This window comes from Arachis ipaensis, chromosome B05, assembly GCF_000816755.2.
Source record: "Arachis ipaensis cultivar K30076 chromosome B05, Araip1.1, whole genome shotgun sequence".
NCBI classification, from domain to species: domain Eukaryota; kingdom Viridiplantae; phylum Streptophyta; class Magnoliopsida; order Fabales; family Fabaceae; genus Arachis; species Arachis ipaensis.
Window position 1 is genome coordinate 96,320,724 of NC_029789.2, and position 20,991 is coordinate 96,341,714.

The 20,991-nt window shown below is 38.0% G+C and overlaps 1 long non-coding RNA gene across 1 annotated transcript; it reads left to right on the forward strand.

The window, feature by feature from the left end:
* On the forward strand, positions 20,336-20,854 carry LOC110272228. The gene is made up of 3 exons (XR_002363278.1): positions 20,336-20,355; positions 20,474-20,665; positions 20,734-20,854. It is a non-coding gene; the product is annotated as an uncharacterized LOC110272228 (long non-coding RNA).

Consider the following 20,991-nt stretch of genomic DNA (forward strand, 5'->3'; position numbering starts at 1 on the left):
TAGCTAGTAGGATACATAGTAAATCGACACAAATAAATTTGATTTACTAGTTATTAGCTTCTGGCAATACGCAACTATAGTAAATCGAAGTAATTGAATTCGATTTATAGGAGAGGAATGCCAGTAGTAAATCGATACAAGTTGTTTCGATTTATTGAGAATGTAGCTCCAAGATAAATCGAATCTAATTGATTTGAATTACTAGCTACAATTTACAAATAAGTATTTTGAATTTATTTAATTCGATTTAGCTAAGAGTATGTCTTATAAATACTACCAGAAAGTTTGCTCTTCATCAGAGTGGCACTCATAATGAATAGTGATGATAGCTTTTTAATTTTGTGCACTATAGAGGAACAATTAAGAAAAAAATACGAGAGGTAATAAAATTTACTAATAAGAATCTAATGAGTATATTTATCAATCCTTTTATGAGTTTTGCTCAGCTTTAGAATACTATAATCCAGAAACTGGGAGTTAGTGACATGAAATGGGTGGAGAAATTATTTTATAGGATTTCGATTTCTATTGTTCGAGATGGTGTGAAGTACAACTATACTCCTTTGTAATAAATAATGATAAAGATTTGCAAGTTTGTTTCACTGTTATCGTCAATTTCTAGAGGTGAAAATCCATGAACTATTGGCCAAGCCTAGAGATATGGTTTCTAGCTCAGGAGAATCAAATCAGATTCCTCAATTTGTAGCAATGTCAGAAGCCTCTAGTTCAAGGCCTCTTGTTGTCTCTTCATTTGTGTTTGTCATTGCACCTGAAACAATTTTGGTGGCATTGGTGCAGATTTTATAACCCACAAACTATCCGGCAAGTGCACCGGGTCGTACCAAGTAATACCTCAGGTGAGTGAGGGTCGATCCTACGAGGATTGATGGATCAAGCAACAATGATTGATTGATTGGCTTAGTTAGACAAACAGAAAAGAGTGTTTGAGCAATATAAAAGACATTAAATAATATAAAGAATATTGAAGGAAGGCGAGTAAATAAATTGGGAAGAAAATATGGAGAAGACAATTAAGGTTTCAGAGTTATCTATTTTTCCAGATTACTTTTCTTACTAACTATTTTAATTATGTAGGATTTAATTTATGGCAAACTATATGTGACTAGACCCTAATTCTTTAGACCTTTCTAGTCTCCTTTAAAATTCATTAACTGCCAATTCCTTGGTCAATTAATTCCAATTAGAAGCTGCATGATCAAATTCCAGTTTACATGCCACAAAAACTCTAATTACCCAAAAATAAAAGGATTATATGTCACGTATCCCGTTAAATCCAGATAATTAAAATTTAGGAGAATATGTTTTTAAGCTGTTGTTCAAGTAAAGAGCTTTTTCAAGTTTTACAAGAACTCATAGAAAGAGGGTCATACTTCCGTTCCACCCAAATTCATAAGATAAAGAGCGAAAACAATTCTTAAATTATAAATCCATGCATAAATTAAAATAGAAAAAGCAATAAAATCAATCCATACAAATAGACAGAGCTCCTAACCTCAATAGTGGAGGTTTAGTTGCTCATGGTAAAGAGAAAATAAGGATTGTAAAGTAGAATGGAATAATGTTGTGTTGAGATGGAATGAAAAGTTAACTAATTCCCATCCCCTTTTATATCTACTCCTAATAAATTTAAAATCTCTCTAAAACTAAAAAAATATCTTTTCCTAAAAAAAATAATATTTGAATTTAAATTAGAATTAATTAACAAGTCTTCAGTTGATGGGTGGGGACCACTCGTTTTGTCCATTCTGCAACTTCTAATCTGTGTTTTCTGGACTAAAAACTGGGTCAAAACAGCCCAGAAATTGCCCCCAGTATTTTTTTGCGTTTTTTGCACGTGGCACATGTCACGCGTCTGCGTCGATGGTTGACGATCGGTTTTTTTTATCGGTAAAGAAATATAAAAATATAATCGCGTTGTAAGTATAGCTTCTAAACCAACAGAAAATCCTTTCGTACAAACGTTTTGATTGTCACAAGTAACAAACCCCTTTAAAATTGATAACCGAAGTATTCAAATCTCGGGTCATCTTCTCAAGGAACTGCAGGGAGGTGTTCTTATTATTAGTTATGAGTTTTGTAAATTGGGGGTTTTGAAAGTAAGGAATAAGTAATTTAAATGACAAGTAAAATAAATAAATAACTATAAAATAAACTCTTGGCATGGTATGAGAATTTGGAAGCCCTATCATAGTTATCCTTATCGATGGTGATGAGAATTGAATTTTAATCTCACTTAGTTAACCTTTACTAAAGCAAAGGAAGGTCAAGTGGACTAATTAGTTTGATCCTCAAGTCCTAGTCAATCCCTGTGGGAAGACTAGATTTAGAGCGATTTAGATCAATTAGTAATCTGCTAATTTCAATCACTGCTGAGTTTGACAACTCAAGTGTTACCAATTACTTAACCAAAGCCAAAAGGAAGAAAATATCTAAATTAAATTAAAAGCATCCATATAAATAATGCAAAGCAAAATTAAATATGAAATACCTCAAATCGCATTAATAAAAGAAATCAAATTTAACATGGATACTCATAAATTAAATTGAGAAAATAAATAAAAAGAACATTGAACCTGTAATTGTAGAAGCAATCCTAAAATAAGAGAAATCCTAATCCTAATCCTAATCCTAATCCTAAGAGAGAGGAGAGAACCTCTCTCTCTAAAACTACATCTAAATCATGAAAAGTGAATGATCGAAGACCTCCTTCTGAATGGATGCATTCCCCCACTTTATAACCTCTAATCTGTGCTTTCTGTACTTGGATCTGGGCCAAAAAGGGTTTCAAAAATCACTGGGAGCGTTTTCTGCAGTTTCTGGCGCGTGGCGTCTGTCACACATCCGCGTGGGTCACGCAGTCGCGTCATCTGGGAGTTTTCCTTATCACGCGTTCGCTTTGGTCACGCGTACGCGTCATCTGCGTTCTCCTCAAGGCGCGCGTCCGTGTCAGTGACGCGTTCGCGTCACTGCCTTTTCGCGCTAGGCATGCGGCTGCGTCGTCCATGCGTTCGCGTCGCTGCCAGTTTCTTCAAAAACTCCATTTTGTGCTTTCCTTCCATTTTTTGTATGTTTCCTTTCCATCCTTTAAATCATTCCTGCCTTAGGAGATCTGAAAATACTCAACACAAAAATCACGGCATCGAATGGTAATAAAAGGTAATTAAAATAATTATTTTTAAAGCATAAGAAATATGTTTTTCACATATATCACATAATAAGGAAGGAAAAGTAAAACCATGCAATTTCACATGAATAAGTGGGTGAAGTGTTGAATAAATCACTTAAATTGAGCACAAAATATATTATAAAATATGGGTTCATCAACCTCCCCACACTTAAACAATAGCATGTCCTCATGCTAAATCCAAGATAAAGAGTAAGGTAAGGTTAAAGTGGTGGTATCTCATGCAATGCAATCTATTCTAAATACAACTACCTAAATGAATCATGCAATTCTAATTGTTATTCACTTGTATATAAAGCTTACATGTAGTTAAATTAATTCATATCCTCAAGGAATCATATATGCATAGCCAAACCTTAGATAATGTTAAAGCACTTTTACAATTGAGATGGGTAAAAAATATTTCAAAAACTTGCAAGACAATTAACAATTTAAGCAGAGATATATGGTGATGAGCTATTGAACCCTCACTGGATTTTGTGTTTACTCTCTAGTCACTTAGTGTTTATTGGGTTAATCACTCTATTCTTTTTCTATCCTTATTTTCTATAACTTTGTTCTTCATCTAACCAATCAACAATTATAGAATACAGACATACAAAAATCATGAGGTCTTTTTTAAGGTTGTAATGGGGCCAAGGTAAAGGTAAGGGTATATGTATAAGGCTAAGTGAGCTAATAAGCGAATCCTTGATTAGTCTAAAATCTCACCTAACATACATATTTCATATAAATTAAAGTTACTTAACCTATTTGCCCAAATTTTCTCACTTTGTATTGCAAGCCCATGCATTAATTTTAATTTTTGAAATTTTTCTCCCATGTGCATTGACTCTTTTTATTTTGCATTTGGGGAATTTTTGCATCCCCTTATTTAAATACTGAAAATATATAATTTTTTTTAATCAATACACATGGTAGTTTAATTGTTTTGATTTCACATGAGTATGCTTTCCAAATTTTGTTTTTGAAACAACTTATTATTTTTAAATTCCTACTTTGTTTCTATCATCCCATGTCCCCATAAAATTCCCCACACTTAAACTATATACAATTTCTATCTTAAGCTAACCAAGGATTCAACTTGGGATTTTTTTATCTTATTTTTCTGCTTAAGGCTAGTAATGTGGTTAATAGAGCAAGAGGGGATTAAAAAGCTCAAGGGGGCTAACAAAGGTGATGTAAAAGGTAGGTTAATTTGAGATAAGTGAGGAAAAATTCAAATGATGGCCTCAATCATCTCTTGGTATGTATCTATATTCTATAATTGGACATATAGATTAAAACAAAGTAAAGAACATCAGAATGAAAAAGAAGGGTAAAACACACAGGAATGAAAATTATGGTTTGAATGTAACCATACAATTAAGCTCAAGACTCACAGGCTGTGTGTTCTCTAGCTCAAAAATCATATATCAGTTATACATGTCATGCAAGTAAAAATTAAGAGTTCCCATTATTCTCAATGTAAATCTTAGGGTGGCCCTTAAAATCTTAGTGTTGTTCCTTGATGAAATGTTGTTAACTAACTAACATGGAATGCTATATATACAAGGTGTGTGGATTGTTTTAATTTACTAAGATTTCTAGTTTACTACTTTTATTTTCAATTAAATCAAACTATTATATGCTAAAAGGATAAACTATACTAATGAATCCACATATTCTATAATTAATAAGTTTAGAATTGCAGACTAAACTAAATGGCTAAAATATGAACTAAAGTGCAAAATATGGAAAATAGGGTAGAAATACAGCAAAAGAACAATGTATAAGTACTGAAAAATAAAAAAAAAAATAAAAATACAGGAAAATAACAAAATAAGATAAAAGAGTCTGTAGTGGTTCACCAAAAAGATACGCCAGAGATGGCAACCTCTCCACACTTAAAATAAAGCATCGTCATCGATGCTCACTCAAGTTGGGTGTGAAGGAGTGTCATCAATGGAAGGATGGGCTACTGGAGTCTCTGAGGTGACCTGAGGATCTGCAGACTGGATGAGGGTAGTAGGATCTGTCTGCTGCAGTGGAGGTGCTGACTGGAGAGGGATCTCTGGGTCTGCAGCCTGGATCTGGTGTGGCTCCTCTCGTTGTGACACAGCCTGCTCCGGTCCTGCCTGCTCAGCCTCTCTCTGTGCGTGTGTCTCGTCCTCATGCTCGTCCGCCTCCTCCTTAGATGGCTCTGATGGTGTGTCAGGCTCGGAGGGGATGTCGCCGCCAGATCGGATCATCAACTTGAGGTGCTCATAGCGTTGCTTGTTGCGACGCTCAGATCGCTCATATCGCCCCCGGTTGCGATGCTCCATCTAGTCCATCTGCTGAAATAAGCGGTGCACGAGGTGATAAACGAGCTCTGAGGCAAGTGGAGGTGTAGTGGTGGTAGCTGGGGTAGCAGCAGATGAAGAGGGGCAGCTGAATATGTGGCTGTCTCATCAGGAGCAGTGAGGAATGGAGGTTTGTAATCCAAAGTCTGAAACTTCCTGCTGTGAGGAATAATCTTCTTGCAGTCTGCAGCAGGTGGCTTCTGATCAGCTAGCTCCCAAGGCACGTCAGCTCGACGGCCGAGCTGTGTAATCAGATAAGGGAAAGGGAGAGTGCCTCGGACATGGACCCTGGTCATATAGTACCGGATGAAACGTGGGAGGTACAGATCCTTACCCTCCATCACACACCAAAGGAGGGTGATCATAGCAGCAGGCAGCTCCGTCTCATGAGTACTCGGCATAACAAAGTTGCTCAAGATCTGGTGCCAGAGCCGAGCCTCATCATTCAAATACATCAGCTTGATTCCCTTAGGCATTGTTGTGTTCTTTCCCATGACCCATGGGACAGTAGGTTCAAGGGCTATCTACTGCTTGACAGCATCCCAGTCAAATCGCATAAAGCGCATGTCCTCTTCAGCCTTTTTGTAACCATCAGGCTGATTTGATTTAGGCTGAAGCTGCAGAATATCCTCAATGGCTTCCTCAGTGACCAGTATCTGTTTCCCTCTGAGGTGCACTGCATCTAGGGTAGTCTTGAAATAGTTGCAGTAAAACTCTCTTACCCAGGAAGCATTGACCTCTGTCAAGTTTCTCTCCAAGAAGAACCAGCCTCTCTGTTTTATCTGATCGGAGGTGTACTGCTGTAGTTCTTCTGGAATTTTCAGAGTTCTCTCCAGGTACAGGTTCCTGGAGGTGGCAAACACTGGATACTTCAGCTTACAGTATCTGTTTGTAAATTTTACCGGATCATTGGCAGTGAGGAGCTGGTCAGCCTTCTCCTGCGGGGTAAAGTACTTTTCCTGCCAGGAGTCATCATGCATAATGTCCAGGATAGACATAGAGGATTCACCTCTTTTCTTTTTACCAGTGGTTGCCTTGCCTTTTTGTTGAGGGTCAGACATCCTAAAAAGCAGAAATTCCAGGATATAAATGAAGAATAAAGTAGAAAAATAAGTAGGCAAATAGAATAATAGCAATATAAGCACATAGTGACAAAAGAGCAGTAGAATTATGAGATGAGTTAGGTATATGTGCATTATGGATTGTATTTGAGTTAGGAATCCGAGATGAAAAATCACAATCCAAAATGTAATATAAATAGAATTCATGTTAATTAGGAAAAACCATAATCATGCCTTGAGTTAGAAAGTTAAAGTAAATAGTTAAAAACCAAAAAAGAGAAGTTTGAAAGTTAGATCGGTTAGGATTGAGAAAGAGGTTAGAAAGTAGAAATTAGTGAGTTAGTAAAAAGAAAGTCAGAGTAAGTGGCATAATGATCGGTTTCTAGGTAACAAGAATTTCACAATTATAAGCAACAGTAAACTCATATTCAAGCAAGGAAATCAGGTTGTTGATGATAATCATATAGATGCATGAGTAGCAAAAAATTAAAATCTAATCATCAATAATGCAATTTATTAACCAGGAAATCGAAAGGAATAAGAATGCTGGCCCGTGCATTCATGAATTGGTTTGGTAAAAGTTAAGTAATGCAAAATTCAAAATTGCCAAAACCAACACATGAATGAGAAGGCTAAAATTGGATGTTCCCGGGTAATAAACAGCAAGCAGAACAGTTCATATAAAGTAAAATAAAGCTGCAAATACACATAAGTAATATGAACATGAAAGAGCAGTGTAACAGCAGCATGAAACAGTGAAGAACAGCATATGAACAGTATTAACATCACAGCAACATTAGAATTGCGAAAATTATAAATCAAATAGCAAGAACAGCACAATTATCAGGCCTAAATCCACTAACCACATCCTAGCTACCTAACCTCCTAGAATCCACTACAACATGCATCTCTAACTAGCCTAATTTGAACATAATCGGAACAATAAGTAACTAACTACGAATGATAGAAAAGTGGCATTCGGCAGAACCTGGTATGCGTATGAACTAAGGTAGGGATCAGAGAGATGGAGGTGGTGAAGTGGCGGTGCTAGGAGGGGGCACGGCGGCGCGGTGGCGGAACAGGGCGACGCGGTGGTGGAGCAGGTTGGGTTGGGTGAGTGGTTGTGATGGTGGGAGGGGCGGCGAGGGTTGTGGGTTGGAGGAGGTATTGGTGGTTGGGTGGTGGAGGAGGGAGGGTTGCAGAGAAGAGAGGAAGAAGAAGGGGGGTATAGGGGGCGCGATGGGGTTAGGGTTCGCGTTACTGGGGGTTAGTGGATTTGAATCCATGCGAACGCGTGTGGCACGCGATCGCGTGACTAGGGTGAAATGGGGTTGACGCGGTCGCGTGGTTGACGCGATCGCATGGAATGGGTAAAAGATGGATGACGCGGACGCATGAGGCACGCGATCGCGTCGCTGTAAATTGAGCTAAACGCACAATTCCAGCATCGTTTCAGCTTAACTCTTTGTCTTTATTTAGGGTGTTATGCTATCCACGCAATGCGGACGCGTCGCTCATGCTTTCGCGTGGGATGGGTGATTTGCAAGTGACGCGTTCGCATCTGGGACGCGAACGCGTGGCCCATTTTGTGCTAAACGCACACCAGCCGCACGATTCCAGCCCAAATTTCTGGGCGTTGGATTTTTACGCCGATTTTCAGATCACGCGTTCGCGTGAGTGACGCGGACGCGTGGGAGGTGTTTTTCGCGAATGACGTGAACGCGTTAGCAACGCGGTCGCGTCGCGCACTTTTTTTTTATGCAATTATGCAATTATGTAATTATGCAATTTTGCAGTATGCAATGCTAATGAATAATATTTAGGTTCAATAAAAATAATATAATATAAAAACAAACAACACGAAATAAAAATGAAAAAAGAAACGACCATACCATGGTGGGTTGTCTCCCACCTAGCACTTTTAGTTAAAGTCCTTAAGTTGGACATTGGATGAGCTTCTTATTATGGTGGCTTATGCTTAAATTCATCCAGAAATATCCACCAATGTTTGGAATGCCAACAGCCTCCGGGGTCCCAAACTAGGCATGTAAAGCTGTTGAGCAGCTTCAAACAGGTTCTCAGGCTCCCGGGGTGACGAATGTCAGAATAGATTACAGGATCCCAAACTTTGCTTTTAAATCCGCCTTCATTCTGACCTATATTCTTTGATTCGGGTGGTTTAGAAATTGTATTCTCACCAAGATGACCAAACGTCTTCCGAGACCCATTCAATTGGACTTGATACTAATCCTTGCACTTCGAATCGAAGCGCAGAACCTTATTGAACCTTATACACCAGCTCTGAGTACGAGCCATTTCCCTCTTACTCTTAAAGCCGCAGAGAGCTCTAAGCCGGCCATCTGTTTCAAGCAAACCATATTCAAGTGGAAAGGTAAATATAAAGGTTAAGGATTGTACCCACTTGAAGCTTGTATTAGGTGGTAATGGCCTTGGGACAGGTGTTTCCAGTGGTTCTGTAAGTTCTACTCCCTTGTATTCTTCTATGAATTCCTCTACTTCTTTGAAAAATTTTTCAACTACAACTGCGTCCTAATCCAAGTCTTCTATGTCTTCTTCGTCACTCAAGTCATAAGCTGGAGGTTGAGAGAAATCTACCTCGACATCATCTTCATATTCACTTGGATAAGATTCTTCAGGCTCAAGGAGTTCAGTTGCGGATGTGAGTTCGTGACTAGGAGAGCTTGATTCATGATCATCACTGCCTATGGAATCAACTTCTTGGTCTGTTCCGTCCAATTTTTCACAAGGTATATGCTTTGGAGGTTGTGCACTGTCCTCTTTGGGATCAATTTTGAACTTCTCAACAGAATCCTTTACAGCTCTTGATTCCCATGGAAGTTCAGCATCTCCTAAATCTTCAACCACTTCTTCCTTTACAACTATCATGGCCTCCTCCACTTGTTCCAATACAAAGTCATGCTCCTCATTGTCCACCGAAGTTTCTAGTGTCTCCTTCATGCTACGCTCTTCTTTTGATTCTCCACATGCAGCCATGGGAGTATTTTGAGCGCTCAAATGTCGGGAAGCTATTATATTCACTTCCTCAGTTAAGGTAGTAGTGAGTTCCAATACGCCCTTTTGCATCCTCGCTTGCCCTTGAAGAAGAACACGAAGTTTGTCATTCAGTGGAGGTTGGGGTGGGTGTGAGGGTTCATTGGTTGGGGAAGAGGGTTCAAAATAAGAATGTGGTGGTTCTTGGGAGTAATTGGATTGGAATTGTGGTGGGTAAGGGTCACACGGTGGTGAATGGTGAAAAAGAACTTGTGAGTGTGGTGGTTCAAAGCTATATTGAGAGGATGGTCTATAAGCACATGGTGGGGCTTGTTGGTAATTACAAGGGGGTCCTCCATATCTATCAGCTTGATATGCATTGTAGAGTGGTCCTTGTCTATGATATCTTGGAGGGTGTTATTGCCTAAAGGGTTGATCAGATCCTCTTGGCTCCATCCATCTTTGACTGCTTAGACCTTGATGCATATTCCTGTTATAGCTTCCACTCCTCTCAACAAATTTAGAACCAAACTCAAAGTGAGAGGGGTGAGAATTCATAGAAGCTAATAGAAATGAAAGGGAAAAACAAAAACAAATAAACAATTAAAAGAAAAATATTTACAATAACCAATAATAAGGCACACGTTTGCAATTCCCCGACAACGGCGCCATTTTGACGATCGGTTTTTTCTATCGGTAAAGAAATATAAAAATATAATCGCGTTGTAAGTATAGCTTCTAAACCAACAGAAAATTCTTTCGTACAAACGTTTTGGTTGTCACAAGTAACAAACCCCTTTAAAATTGATAACCGAAGTATTTAAACCTCGGGTCGTCTTCTCAAGGAACTGCAGGGAGGTGTTCTTATTATTGGTTATGAGTTTTGTAAATTGGGGGTTTTGAAAGTAAGGAATAAGTAATTTAAATGACAAGTAAAATAAATAAATAACTGTAAAATAAACTCTTGGCAAGGTATGAGAATTTGGAAGCCCTATGCTAGTTATCCTTATCGATGGTGATGAGAATTGAGTTTTAATCCCACTTAGTTAACCTTTACTAAAGCAAAGAAAGGTCAAGTGGACTAATTAGTTTGATCCTCAAGTCCTAGTCAATCCCTATGGGAAGACTAGATTTAGAGCGATTTAGATCAATTAATAATCTCCCAATTTCAATCACTGCTGAGTTTGACAACTCAAGTGTTACCAATTACTTAACCTAAGCCAAAAGGAAGAAAATATCTAAATTAAATTAAAAGCATCCATATAAATAAAGCAAAGCAAAATTAAATCTGAAATACCTCAAATCGCATTAATAAAAGAAATCAAATTTAACATAGATATTCATAAATTAAATTGAGAAAATAAATAAAAAGAACATTGAACCTGTAATTGTAGAAGCAATCCTAAAATAAGAGAAATCCTAATCCTAATCCTAATCCTAAGAGAGAGGAGAGAACCTCTCTCTCTAAAACTACATCTAAATCATGAAAAGTGAATGATCGAAGACCTCCTTCTGAATGGATACATTCCCCCACTTTATAACCTCTAATCTGTGCTTTCTGTACTTGGATCTGGGCCAAAAAGGGATTCAGAAATCGCTGGGAGCATTTTCTGCAGTTTCTGGTGCGTGGCGTCTGTCACACGTCCGCGTGGGTCACACGTACGCGTCATCTGCGTTCTGCTCAAGGCGCGCGTCCGCGTCAGTGACGCGTTCGCGTCACTGCCTTTTCGCGCTAGGCATGCGGCTGCGTCGTCCATGCGTTCGCGTCGCTGCCAGTTTCTTCAAAAACTCCATTTTGTGCTTTCCTTCCATTTTCTGTATGTTTCCTTTCCATTCTTTAAATCATTCCTGCCTTAGGAGATCTGAAAATACTCAACACACAAATAACGGCATCGAATGGTAATAAAAGGTAATTAAAATAATTATTTTTAAAGCATAGGAAACATGTTTTTTCACATATATCACATAATAAGGAAGGAAAAGTAAAACCATGCAATTTCACATGAATAAGTGCGTGAAGGGTTGAATAAATCACTTAAATTGAGCACAAAATATATCATAAAATATGGGTTTATCAATGGTCTTTTCTGTGAGTCACGCGGACGCGTCAGTTACGCGCACGCATCGCCGTGCAAATCTTCAAATCACGCGTACGCGTCAGTCACGCGCATGCGTCGCCATGGAAAGCTCCAAATCACGCGTACGCGTCAGTCACGCGTACGCGTCGCTCCTCGCTGCCATCTTCTTTGATTCTTGTGCTGCAGAAACTCCATCAAATTCCACTGAATGCTACCTAAGATAAACAAAATTTCAAAATACTCAAAGTAGCATCCATATTGGCTAAAAGATAATTAATTCTTTATTAAACTCAACAAATTAGATGCAAATTCACTAGAAAAAGATAGAAAAGATGCTCACGCATCACAACACCTAACTTGAACTGTTGCTTGTCCTCAAGCAACCAAAACTAATATAAGCTTAGGATGTGAATTTGCATGAGAATGAGAGTTCGATTAAGCTCATGTCTCTTCTTATAGTGGGGTTTACAACTGCAATCCTAAATTGTTTTGGCATTTCACTTTATCCTTTGAAGTTTAGAATTATTGGTATCCATAGGAACTCAGAATTCAGATAGTGTTATTGATTCTCCTAGTTCAGTATGTTGATTCTTGAACACAGTTACTTTATGAGTCTTGGCCGTGACCCTAAGCATTTTGTTTTCCAGTATTACCACCGGATACATAAATGCCACAGACACATAACTGGGTGAACCTTTTCAGATTGTGACTTAGCTTTGCTAGAGTCCTCAGTTAGAGGTGCCCAGAGTTCTTATGCACACTTGTTTTGCTTTGGACCACGACTTTAACCGCTCAGTCTCAAGTTTTTCACTTGACACCTTCACGCCACAAGCACATGGTTAAGGATAGCTTGATTTAGCCGCTTAGGCCATGATTTTATTCCTTTGGGCCCTCCTATCCATTAATGCTCAAAGCCTTGGATCTTTTTTACCCTTTGTATTTTAGTTTAAAGGGTTATTGGCTTTTTCTGCTTGCTTTTTTTCTTTCTTTTTCTTTTTCTTTTCTTTTTTTTTTTGCAAGCTTCATATTTTTCACTGCTTTTTCTTGCTTCAAGAATCAATTTTATGATTTATCAGATTATCAATAACATTTCTCTTTTTTTCATCATTCTTTCAAGAGCCAACAATTTTAACATTCATAAACTTCACTATAAAAAATATGCACTGTTCAATCATTCATTCAGAAAACAAAAAGTATTGCCACCACATCTAAGTAAATAGACTACTCTTAAAATTTACTCAATTTCTCATGCAATACATCACTTCTGTATTTTTGATTTGAATTCAAGCTCAGTGAGTAATACATGAGACATCTTTTAAGGAAATTAAGAGAAAACTAATCTAGACCTATGATTCTAATTAATAAAGGATCATGCAACAAACAAAGCAAAAATAGTAGAAAACCGGAACATAACATATTAAAAGCGGGAAGGAATATAGAATGAAAGGAACTCAACCACCTTAATTATCCTAGCGGTCATTTTATTCTTTTGTTGTGCTCCTCCTGTGAAGATGATTCACCTCCCTTTGGTGCCATAAGAATAAATGGAAGACTTCTAAGCGAAGCGTCAACACCAAATTTTAAGGTTTTCTTGTCCTCAAGGAAAGAAGAACTGAAAATAAAAAGAGACAAATATTATGATGAAAGAAAAAGAAAAGGATAAAAGAACAAGAGAGAATTAGGATTGGGAGAGGGAGAAATAAAATTAAAACTGAGCAGCGACCTAGTGTAATTGTGCGGCATAGGGACGCGTATGCGTACGGCACACGTACGCGTGGGTTGCGAGATTTTCTTAATGATGCGTAGGCGTCAGGCATGCGTCCGCGTGCCTTGGGTTTTGTGCGATTCGCGCGAAGCCAGCCGCACGCACACGCAACTCTCTGTTCGCGTGGCTTAGGGACCTATATTTTCATATGACGCGTGCGCGTCATTCACGTGCACGCGTGGATGGCCATTTATGTAGATGACGCGTACGCGTCAGGGACGCGTACGCGTGAATAGGTTTTGTGCTTTTTGCACACTTCCAGCCCCAAGCTAGCACAACTCTCTACCCAAACACATATTTACGTCGAATTCCAAGGTCACGCGCGTACGCGTGGAGTGCCAAAAGTGCAAACGACGCGCACGCGTGATGCGGCTTGTGCTTCCAGCGCTGCTCCCGCTCAACTCTCTGTCATATTTTATTTTTCACACACACCCATCTGACGCGTACGCGTCAGTGACGCTTGCGCATCGTGTGCTCTTTTTTTCGCCTGAGGTGTTTGGTTCCTGTGATGAGATGGTTGCATGATCTGAAAAACAGTAAAAACTTAGTAAAAATCAAATAAGTAAGAAAAATACTACTAATAAAAATAAAACAAAATAAAGCTAAGAATGAAAAGGAATGATCATACCACGGTGGGTTGTCTCCCACCTAGCACTTTTAGTTAAAGTCCTTAAGTTGGACATGTGGTGAGCTCCTTGTCATGGTGGCTTGTGCTTGTACTGATCCAGGAATCTCTACCAATGTTTGTAAATCCAATGGCCACCGGGATTCCAAACTAGGCGCATAACTCCTTCGGGCACATTGAAGCAAGTGACAAGGCCCCAAGAGTGTTGATTGTGAGAATGAATTCCAGGGCCCCAAACCTTGCTTTTACACCCGTTTTCTTGTGGATCACCATTGTTCCCACCGGGTGGCAAGAAATCTGAATTCTCATAGAGACATCCAAACAACCTTCTAGACCCATTCAATTGAGCTCTACACCAATCCTTGCACTTCAATTTGGAGCATGCAACCATATTGAACCTTGCTTGACAACTCTCACCACTAACCATCTTTCTCTTACTCTTAATGCCACAAAGAGCTCTAAGTTGACCATCCATCTCCAGTAGCCCATATTCAAGTGGGAACGTAAAGGTTAGGGATAGGAATTTTACCCACTTGAATATTGTATTGGATGGTGATGGCTTTGGGAGAGGTCTTGGAAGCTCTACTCTCTTGTGTTCTTCTTTGAATTCTTCCATTTCTTTGCAAGCTTCACTAATTTCAACCTCTTCCTCTTGGTAGCTGTCTTCTAATTCAATCTCTTCTTCATTGCTTACCAAGGGCATGTGAGGTTGTGCATCTTCCTCCTTTGTGGGTGCATCTTCCTCTTCTTCCATGTGTGAGGATGGAAAGTTCTCTAGTTCACTGGAGTATAAACTTCTTTGATTGATTTCCTCACTTTCTTCTATAGGATCTTGTATTATATCTCTTGGGAAGGAATTTGCTTACTCCTCTTCCTGTGGTTTGATAATCGACTGCACATGCTTCTCTACATTTTTGACACTTGTCTTTATATCATGTAAAAATTCTTTCATGAGAAGCTCAAGATCTGATGGTATTTGAGATGAATAAGGAGGAGGTGATGGTTCTTGATAAGTGTAAAAAGAGGATGGTTCTTGGTATGAATAGGGAGATAGTGGCTCTTGATATGGGTAGAAAGATGATGGTTCTTGATATGGATAGAGAGGTGGTGGTTCTTGGTATGGATATGAAAATGGTGGTTCTTGATAGTTGGAACATGGAGCATTGAAGTTTCTTTGGTTTTGACTTTGCCAACCAAAATTCAGGTAGTTCCTCCATCCACAATCATATGAATTACTACTTGGGTGGGAGTAGTAATCCATGTGATCTCTCTCCATTATTTTTCCTTAGCACAACACACCAAACAAAATTAAGCGCACCATGTGGTAAACAGGAAAGCAAAGAAGAAAGAACAGAATTCTAAAAATTAAAATAAGAAAAATTAAAATAAAACTAACTAGGAAACACCAAACTTAATTTCAGAAATTAAGAAAAATATTAGTGCTATTTATTTATTTAAAAATAATTTTTTTCGAAAATAATAAAATAAAATTTAAATAAAATTAAAATTAAAACGCCTAATCTAGGCAATCAAACAACTAATAGTTGTTAATCACAGTTAATCCCTGGCAACGGTGCCAAAAACTTGGTGCGGATTTTATAACCCACAAACTATCCGACAAGTGTACCGGGTCGTACCAAGTAATACCTCAGGTGAGTGAGGGTCGATCCCATGAGGATTGATGGATCAAGCAACAATGATTGATTGATTGGCTTAGTTAGACAAACAGAAAAGAGTGTTTGAGGAATATAAAAGACATTAAACAATATAAAGAATATTGAATGAAGGCGAGTAAATAAATTGGGAAGAAAATATGGAGAAGACAGTTAAGATTTCAGAGTTATCTATTTTTCCAGATTACTTTTCTTACTAAGTATTTTAATTATGTAGGATTTAATTTATGGCAAACTATATGTGACTAGACCCTAATTCCTTAGACCTTTCTAATCTCCTCTAAAATTCATTAACTGCCAATTCCTTGGTCAATTAATTCCAATTAGAAGCTGCATGATCAAATTCCAGTTTACATACCACAAAAACTCTAATTACCCAAAAATAAAAGGATTATATGTCACGTATCCCGTTAAATCCAGATAATTAAAATTTAGGAGAATATGTTTTCAAGATATTGTTCAAGCAAAGAGCTTTTCCAAGTTTTACAAGAACTTAAATAGAAAGAGGGTCATACTTCCGTTCCACCCAAATTCATAAGATAAAGAGCGAAAACAATTCTTAAATGTTGTGTTGAGATGGAATGAAAAGTTAACTAATTCCCATCCCCTTTTATATCTACTCCTAATAAATTTAAAATCTATCTAAAACTAAAAAAAAACAATATTTTAATTTAAATTAGAATTAATTAACAAGTCTTCAGTTGATGGGTGGGGACCACTCGTTTTGTCCATTCTGCAATTTCTAATCTGTGTTTTCTGGGCTGAAAACTAGGTCAAAACAGACCAGAAATTAGCCCCAGCATTTTTCTGCGTTTTCTGCACGTGGCACATGTCACGCGTACGCGTCAGTCATGCGTACGAGTCAATGGTCTTTTCTGCGAGTCACGCGGATGCGTCAGGTACGCGCACGCGTCGCCGTACAAATCTTCAAATCACGCGTACGCGTCAGTCACGCGCACGCGTCGCCATGGAAAGCTCTAAAACACGCGTACGCGTCGCTCCTCGCTACCATCTCCTTTGATTCTTGTGCTGCAGAAACTCTATCGAATTTCGCCGAATGCTACCTAAAATAAACAAAATTGTAAAAGACTCAAAGTAGCATCCATATTGGCTAAAAGATAATTAATTCTTTATTAAACTCAACAAATTAGATGCAAATTCACTAGGAAAAGATAGGAAAGATGCTCACGCATCAGTGGCATCTCTATCTTTTGCAGTTGATCTAAATTACGTTAATAATGAAGAAATTGGTGATAATCCATCTTTTGGTGAGCTTACAATTGCAATGATAAAGACTCCTATTATGATCCCGATTTCAGGGGAGGGTGGAAAATCCAATTCCTTGGAGGATGTCACTACAAAAAAAGGACATAAAATGGCAATAATATTACGGCGGTTCTAAAAAACCGCCGTAATATTCAAATATTATGGAATTTTTTGTGGTGCCATAATTAACTTACAGGTGATGGTGGCTTTTGTGGATTCAGGCGGTTTTAAAACGCCATTACCACATTGTATAAAAAACCCCAACCCTAACTTAGCCTTCATTTCCCGTTCGATGGCTACTGTGAGAGAACGGTTGAATCTTTGCCACTCGCGATCTCCTCTGTTCACAATCTCCTCCGGCGACGATCCTCTCCGACGATGATCTCCTCCGGCGTCGTCTCCTCACACGAGAGTCTCCTCACACGACTTCTCCTCCAGCAACAGTCTCCTCAAGTGACGTCTCCTCCTGCGACATCTCCTCCGACGATGGTCTCCTCTTGTGACGTCTCCTCCGGCAACGTCTTCTTCAGTAACGGTCTCCTCTTGTGACGTCTCCGGCGACGTCTCCTCCAACGTCAATTTCCTCCTCCGACGTTTTCCTATGCGGCAATCTCGTCCATCGAGCTACCGTGCGGCGAGTTTCTCCTCCGGCGGCAGACTTGTGAGGTAGGTTCTTCTTCCTTTTTTCCTTTGTTCTCTTGAAAATATTTCATTCTGATCTATTGTCTTAGGCTTGCCTTAGATTGGATGAAAAAATTTAATTAAATTGGTTTAAATCTCAGCATAGTAGTCAAAATAGGTTGCTTACTGTTCTCTTTATTTTGCTTGCAATGATTCTTATTCTTTAGCTGTTTCTTGTTCTGATTTGGCAGTAGATAATGGTTTGATTGGTTAATTTGATGTTAAATTCTACTCTGCTTTTCTTGTTTCGGGAAGGTAGCGTGTGTGACTTCTTAGTTGCATGCTCTTGATTTGTTGTTTTTCTGATTTTTAATGGGTTTCATATGCATGTGAATGGCAATTAGATTGTTGTTTCTATCATTGATCCGATAAGCAATATGTATGGGAAGCAGTTGCTGACAGTGTAATCTTTTCTTCCAACAAATAAGTTGCTGACAATAAGTTGTTTCTGTCTTCTTTTGTTCCTTCTCTCATTCTTTTCTTTCTTTCAGTGTAGTCTTCATGTTTGAGAAAATGCACGATCTTCTTTTTTGTGTTGGTTGAGGATTTTTTCAGAACTTTGAGGTTGATGAGACGCTAATAGACAAAGAGTAAGAACAAGTTGGAGGTGAAACAATGGTGGGACTCCCATTAATGGAAGATCAAGGCAAGTTTCTTCACTTGTGAATGGTGTTGGTGGTGGCCATGATCTTACTGTTGGTAGTGCTCCACCAAGCAATGCTGGATCAGACTATGGCATAATAGAGTTCACAAGAGAGGATGTGGAAGCACTCTTAAATGAGAAAGCCAAAAGAAAAGACAGATTCAATTATAAAGTTAGTGAAATTTAATTGAGCTAATTTGATGATTATAATTATAATTACCTGTTGTGTCAATTGCTTATCTGGATTTCAGATCAAAGGGGTTATTAAAGTTGGAGAAGCAACTGGCAGGTAACTGCTGCCTCTGATAATTTGGCTCTATATGATGGGCTAATTCTTCAGGGGTTCCTAACAACTCATCACATTCTCATACTTTTAGAATTAGAGTTGATCAATTAACCCTTTGACCACTGTAAATATTTTCATTTCTCATGACTCATGATAGACTGATAGTCAGTCATTTGAGGATATTGTGATTTCAATTTCTTTTTCACATACGTGATGTTTCTATTGCATTTAGTGATGTATTGTTACAAGTCATAAACTATTTATCTTGTAGAAATTCATGAGATAAATTACATTCTTGATGCATATGTCTCTCTTGGGAGGTCTGATGCTTTAAATGAAAAAGTCACTGTAAGTTATTGTTCTTATTATGATTGTAGTTATGATTTTGTGCTGAGTTTTAAAATGCATAACCTTCCTGCTTATGATTAGCCAATATACCTTACATTAATTGTTGATGCGCGAACTATAGATTGCATCATCAGGAAGACCGGATGCCATTGCAAAGGCTCAGCCTGTGCTTTCTGGTAATGCATTGAGATCTATTTAGTTATTATAATCGAACTTGACTTTTATGTCTTAAAGAAAAGTGTAATTCTTTTTAATATATTTTTATATTAGCTAATTGTCTCTCTCTTTTTGGACAGTAATGTATGAAAAGCTTTTCACTTTTGAGGGTGAAATTGGTGGTGGCAAGTTATTTCTTTCTTTAGTCTTGCCAAACCTACCTTATATAATTAGATACAATTTTTCTGATAAACTTAGATAATGGTCCTAAATTGCTTTAATAACAAAGCTAACTTCTGTTGTTATAATATTATCTGTCTCACTGCTTTTAGTGACTTTAGGGGCTTATGTTTTTAGATCTTTGATACTTATGTTTGAAAATTTTAGTTGTACTCTAATTTTCCTTTGTTACTCACTAGTTATCATTATCTCCATAAAATCTAAATATCCTTTCTTAGAATACTATTTTATTTATTAATCCTCTAATACCTTTTTCCGTCACACTCACTTCCAACCATCTCTATTTCCATGATCTGAGAAATAATTGATTTTTCAGTCTCAATGGAAGGACTTAAGAACTGATCTAATGCGTGACCAACTACCATGTTTGTTTATCTCATTCTGGATGCTATATATGAACTGTAATTTGTAGTTTTTTTTGGCTTTGTAGTTTCTTTTTTGGCTTTCTTTTTTGTAGTTTCTTTTTTGGTTTTCTTGAATCTATCCGGAGAATAGGGTCTTAGAAGAATATTCTGAATTTTTACAGCAACAGGATAGCTTATCTTTTGGAGAAGGTAATGCATGCTACAAAGCAAATTGCTAGAAGTGATTAGGTGAGCCATATAACTCATGTTTTTGAGAGGCAAGCTGATGGAAGTGTGCCTGGAAATATAACGGAAAATGAGAGGCAAGCTGATCAACCAGAAAGTGAGGGATTAACCGAAGATGATAAAGTCGAGGAATGTATATCTGCAGATAAAGAAGCAAACCTTTGTGTTGATGTTGTTGCTCATGTTTCTGAGGCTTATCATTTTAATGGTTAGAAGTTTTTAGATGGGCTTGATTTTGGTGATTTCATGTGGCCACCATGTATATTAATTAGCTTTATAGAACCTCAGAAGCAAGTTAACTAGTTGCTTTTGTTTCCTATTTCAATATTACACAGGAATGTTTGACTACCAATATGTTGTTCCTATTCCTGCGGAAGTTGCTCAGAGGAAAAAGAGAAATTAGTCAGAACTTGAGGAACCACACTTTGGTGAATATCTTAGTTTCAATATTCTGTTATTTAAACCTGGTGTTTTGATGGCTTTTACCAAGTTATTAGTGTGTGTTTCTGTTCTGTCATAGGTGAGGGTGGTCTTATAGATGTGGATCATGAGGACATTATGCTTATTGTGCCTCCACTTTTTGCTCTGAAGCATATGCCAGAAAATTTTGTGCCTCCACTTTTTGCATTCTTCCACAACCACCACTTATTAACCATTCTCCCACTTTGCGAGATATATGCCAGCCTCATGTCCCCACCCATATTTTGCAAAGGTAATTTCAAGTTTCTTCTTTCTTATGCTCTGCTTAATCATACTCAGTCATTGTTGTTGCTGTTTCAGGATGGAAGAGATTGGATATGTGATGCGTACAGATGTTCAGAGGGAGGCTTTGCCTCATCTTTTCTCCGGCCGTGACTGTATACTTCATGCTCAGATTAGGTTATTCTGCTCTTTTCAATTTGTATGCTTATTGATAGCAAACTTTTCTCTCCTTTTTCCTTGGTTTAGTTTCAACGTGTTAGAAAACTTTTTGATTGATTCTCATATGGCTAAACATTTTTCCTTGTTTACTTATCTTTCCGTGTGTTAGCCTAACAT